Genomic DNA, 6,000 nt, shown 5'->3' with positions numbered 1-6,000 from the left:
ACAGTTTATTATAGATAGCACACAGGGGCGTGTATTATTGCTTAGATTTCCGTTTTCTTAGGAAAATATCATACGAATCTTGCTGCTACAAATGTATCAATCTCTATACTACTACGTATACTATAAATATTCCCTATACAGGTAGGAATATATATTCAAAAGGTTGTTATATTTAGTCTGTAGACCTGGAAAACAACAATCTATGAAATATTACACGCCCCTGTGAGATAGCAAGCCATCGGCAAATGCATTTTTGTGTGATATGCGAAATGCTGAACAACTTCACAAGATCTGCCTCATGTTTGTGTTTTGAGTGTGCAAATATTATTCTTTAGCGATGTTATGTTATGTTACGGTTTTGAATTATCAGTGATAGGTTTTCATCATATATTGGATCCTGCACGTATTTGTGTATAGCTTTTTTTTATCTTTAGTAACATGTATCTGTTACAATAACTCATTCTAACTGTGTGTGAACAAATATATTTTAACTCAGAAGCAAAGACTCCACAGATAGCTGTGAAATGTTTAAATATAAGTAAGTTACTGAAGTGCTATTTTATCTACCAAATCATTATGTAAATTCATAGTGATACAAGTTTATAGGACACAATGTAGTTTTTATAGCTGCACAGGTTTACACCAAATAATGGGAATTTTCAGTGTATTATCTGACTTGATTTTTCCTTTAAAAGGGTGATAATACATTTAGTACAATTCCAGATATACTTTTTACCCCCTCAGTGTCTACTTTGCTGACTTTAAAACAAAGCTGTTAAATTAATTTGTTTATTTCAGATTATACACTATGGCCATTCTGGGTGGATACCCATTATTCCCCACCATTTACAAAGGCAAGGTATGTATACAAGTCTAATCCATACAGATCCATGTTATCCATGTTACTACCTGTAATGAAGTGTCCAGATTTACTTCCAAGGGGAAGATTTTCCATTCCCCCCCCCCCCCCAGGAAATAATGGGAAAAATTGTTGACCCCCTCCCTGAGACTACTTGTTTTTTCCCATGCCCTCCCTCCCCATACATACATACATACATGTACATACATGCACACACACACACATCAGAGGCATCAATCATCACACCCCCCCCCCCTCCCCCCAAATCAAATCTGTACACTCCCTATTAAAGATAACACACTGGTCACAGAGCAAAGTATTTGACAGAAAAAAAGTACTAGATTTCACTACTTTTGCTGTGTTTAAAAAAGACATGGGAATAGATGGGAAGAAAGCTGTCAACATGTTATATACATTTAGCGTCATTAAACTTGATATTCTGAAAATTCTTGACCATATGGATTGGAACTGAGTTCCAAGGACTACATTTTGTACATGATTGAATTACATGTATTTACAATTATGTACAAAGTGGTTCTCAAAGACACATCACTACCTATTTTTTTCTTTCTCTCTCTTTCTTTTTCTTTCCTCTGTGAAATACATGAAAAATTGTTGACATTAAATTGTAAAGTTGATAATAAATTTTATGAGAGACCTTGTAAACTTTATGAGGAATTTGGATGGAGAATAAATTTACAAATTGGGGCATAATGAAAAGACAGTATTATAACAGAATTATTTTTACATCAAATTTAGACCAAGACATCCCCAGTGAGAATGAAAACATTCTATCAAAGTACGACACTACATGTATGTAGTATTCAGGTTTAGGCAAAAAAAAAATTTAAAAAGTTTTTTTTTTTCTGGCATGCGTCACTTAAATACCCAATGTCAGTTGTTTTGTGTGTGTGTGTGTGTGTGTGTCTGTGTGTGTGTGTGTGTGTGTGTGTGTGTGTGTGTGCTTGTCCAACTCATGCAGTCTGTAGATCTGAGGGGGAAAACAAAAATAACCCTCTCTACTTCAGTGAAGACAACTGCAGAGCCAATCATGAACAAGCAAATGACATCTGCCCCCATATACACACTTGCTCTGAAGTACTAAATAAAAAGAACAGTAACTGCCATAAATAGTAGACTGAGTGATAGGTTTGTTGAGAATATAAAAAAAATTGCATTGTCACACCACTCTAGACAAAATGTTCTGACCAGAGACATATTTTTTTTATAGCTTTACACTAAATAATGTTGCAGAAAATATAATGTATCTGTTTGTTGTAGGGTTTCATCTACATTTACAAGTTGTTGATTGGATTCTATTGGTTTTGTTTCCAACAAACATAATGCTAGCCCTAGTTATATCTGTCTTTCTCATTACCTAATTCACCATAGATTTCTTCAATCTAGCTATATAATAAAAATAAAATAATGCCCTCTATGGCAGGAAAAGAAAAATTCACAGTATCACTGATGCCAGTGATGGTAAGAATATGAACCTACTAAGGCATATCTGGGTGAAAATTATCATTTATTGCTGAAATTTGGGAAACAAATGGTTTATAGATTCCTTATGACTTTACTTATCATTTCTACGGTATCTAGACTGGTAAAATATGATTATGAAATAAAAGTATTATGAAAATGTACAAATACACTTTTTCAAAAACAACAACCAACCATCCCATCCTTTTTCAGGTATTATGAAGCAGAATCATAGAATGGAATAGGGCTGCCCTAATGTGTAACATTGAATGAAATAGGGCTGCCCTAATGTGTAACATAGAATGAAATAGGGCTGCCCTAATGTGTAACATAGAATGAAATAGGGCTGCCCTAATGTGTAACATAGAATGAAATAGGGCTGCCCTAATGTGTAACATAGAATGAAATAGGGCTGCCCTAATGTGTAACATTGAATGAAATAGGGCTGCCCTAATGTGTAACATTGAATGAAATAGGGCTGCCCTAATGTGTAACATTGAATGAAATAGGGCTGCCCTAATGTGTAACATAGAATGAAATAGGGCTGCCCTAATGTGTAACATTGAATGAAATAGGGCTGCCCTAATGTGTAACATAGAATGAAATAGGGCTGCCCTAATGTGTAACATAGAATGAAATAGGGCTGCCCTAATGTGTAACATTGAATGAAATAGGGCTGCCCTAATGTGTAACATAGAATGAAATAGGGCTGCCCTAATGTGTAACATAGCTTGAAATAGGGCTGCCCTAATGTGTAACATAGAATTAAATAGGGCTGCCCTAATGTGTAACATTGAATGAAATAGGGGTGCCCTAATGTGTAACATAGAATGAAATAGGGCTGCCCTAATGTGTAACATTGAATGAAATAGGGCTGCCCTAATGTGTAACATTGAATGAAATAGGGCTGCCCTAATGTGTAACATTGAATGAAATAGGGCTGCCCTAATGTGTAACATAGAATGAAATAGGGCTGCCCTAATGTGTAACATAGCTTGAAATAGGGCTGCCCTAATGTGTAACATAGAATTAAATAGGGCTGCCCTAATGTGTAACATTGAATGAAATAGGGGTGCCCTAATGTGTAACATAGAATGAAATAGGGCTGCCCTAATGTGTAACATTGAATGAAATAGGGCTGCCCTAATGTGTAACATTGAATGAAATAGGGCTGCCCTAATGTGTAACATTGAATGAAATAGGGCTGCCCTAATGTGTAACATAGAATGAAATAGGGCTGCCCTAATGTGTAACATAGAATGAAATAGGGCTGCCCTAATGTGTAACATTGAATGAAATAGGGCTGCCCTAATGTGTAACATAGAATGAAATAGGGCTGCCCTAATGTGTAACATAGCTTGAAATAGGGCTGCCCTAATGTGTAACATAGAATTAAATAGGGCTGCCCTAATATGTAAAATAGAATGAAATAGGGCTGCCCTAATGTGTAACATTGAATGAAATAGGGGTGCCCTAATGTGTAACATAGAATTAAATAGGGCTGCCCTAATGTGTATTATCATTTGTCTGTTGTGACATAGCCACATGTGTGACGTTATTGTGAAATCTTATGAGCTATACAAAAACATACATACCAGCAATACAAATATACAATATATGTTTAGATTAATTTTTTATAATATATTTTCAAAATATAATGTCAGGGGACTAGGTTTTATCTAGTCACTGTTAAAAAAGTTGTGTAAAATTTGCACACATTCTAAGGTCAAATGATTCATTAGCCATGTACAATTTTAGGGAGTATCATATTGCCCAGTACACTATTTCCAAAATGTATGTGATTTATCTTTTTGAGTTCAGGTATTGATTTCACCTTAAATACACAAATTTCATCTTCAAAGTTGTGAAAATAAGATGCAAGATACTGTGTGGTACTGTAAAGGATTGAGTCCTTCACATTGAAACCATTATCCTACCAGGTCCCCACTTATACATTTGGGTTAACTTGTAAACAATCTTGGTCTACATCTTGTCCAAGGGCTGTAGTCATACTGAATTAAATGCTCGTGAAATGGCTCAACTGACAAGTTTGCAGCATCTCAGCTGGCCACACTAACCAACCAACCATCTTGACTCCAGAAAAGTCAATAAACATGACTTGACAAATATGCCATAGAGGGCGCTCTTTACTTGACATGATATTGTGTACTCTATTTTTTAATCCAGATATGTTTTCATTTCCATTCCAGTAATGGTAGAGTGTTTGATAGAAGGAAAGATGAAATGATTTTATACCAAGATGTGAAGTCTATCCTGCAACTAATCCAGGCTAAAGGGATTCAAATAGCTGCTGCTTCAAGGTATCTTATCTTATGGTATTATAGCGAATAATAACGATAATAAGAAGAATCATTATTCATCCAATTAAATAAAGAAATTTGTTGAATGGTTACCACGGATTAGCGCCCTAATGCCCTAGTATTGAAAAGCAGGAGGAAACCGAAGTACCCGGGGAAAACCTGCATTGTTTGGCAGGGTCAAACTGAGCATCACCCTTCTTACATACAGACATGGTTAAATTTTAATTTTACCCAGCCAACACCTGGCGGGTTCGAACCCAGACTGTAGGGGTAAGAAGCGTATGAGCTAACCACTTGACCACTGACAACCCATAATTGGAGACTGTTGTAATAATATAGTGATATTATTATTATTATTATTATTAGACTTTATTTAATCTCGATAGACTGTTGAGCCAGTGGCTCTTCTCACACAGTGTCGAGAAAAACATGAAAATATATACAATATATACATTAAATACTGCACACATCAAATGAGGACAAAACAAGCAAAAATATAATAGGTACAATAACAAAATAGACGAACATCAACAATACACTACTGAAATTATGAATCACTTGAAATTGAAAAATGATATTTACATTTGCTTTTAAAAGCCTGCAGTAAGGGACATGATTTTAAGTCAAGTGGCAAACTGTTCATTATTTTTACACCACTGTAGGTAAAACTTTTCTTTAAAAACTTGGTTCTATGTTTTGAAATGTATAAATCTTCCCTGGCAGCAGATCTAGTATTCCGACTATGAACATTGTGTATCCTTTTAAAAACATTCAAATAATCCGGTGCTAAATTGTTTTGTACTTTATACATTAAAATTGACTCATTATATAAAACCCGTTTTCTGAATGGTGTCCAATGCAATGTACGGAATAAAACATCACTAGAAGTGTTATAATCACAATCTAAAGTATTTATTATCAGAACTATGTATACTGTTCTAGTTGATAACAATCACATATATTACTTTGGAAAATGTGCTATTGGCTAACCAAGATAGACAAACTGTGGAAAATGTGCTATCGGCTAACTAAGATAGATAGAAACTAAACCTATTGTTGCATGTGGTAGATTACACAAGTGGGTGACAGCAGTGCCTTGGCTATGTGCATACAATCACCCTGTAATCAAGATAATGCAAACACTGAATGAGAGTGACGATGTGTGGTGAATAGAGGAAAACTTGCTATCAGAAATGCCACCGTACTTTGAGTGTAATCACATCAATTAATAGTTTATATCAACGTGTATCAACAATAGTTTTACTTTTTGTATGTGTGTTAGCATGCCGATAGTTGATCTTCCATTGTTGTATGTTCTTTTTGAATATTTTTTTATAG

Source organism: Glandiceps talaboti, chromosome 7 (assembly GCF_964340395.1).
Source record: "Glandiceps talaboti chromosome 7, keGlaTala1.1, whole genome shotgun sequence".
NCBI classification, from domain to species: domain Eukaryota; kingdom Metazoa; phylum Hemichordata; class Enteropneusta; family Spengelidae; genus Glandiceps; species Glandiceps talaboti.
This window is presented reverse-complemented; position numbering follows the sequence as displayed.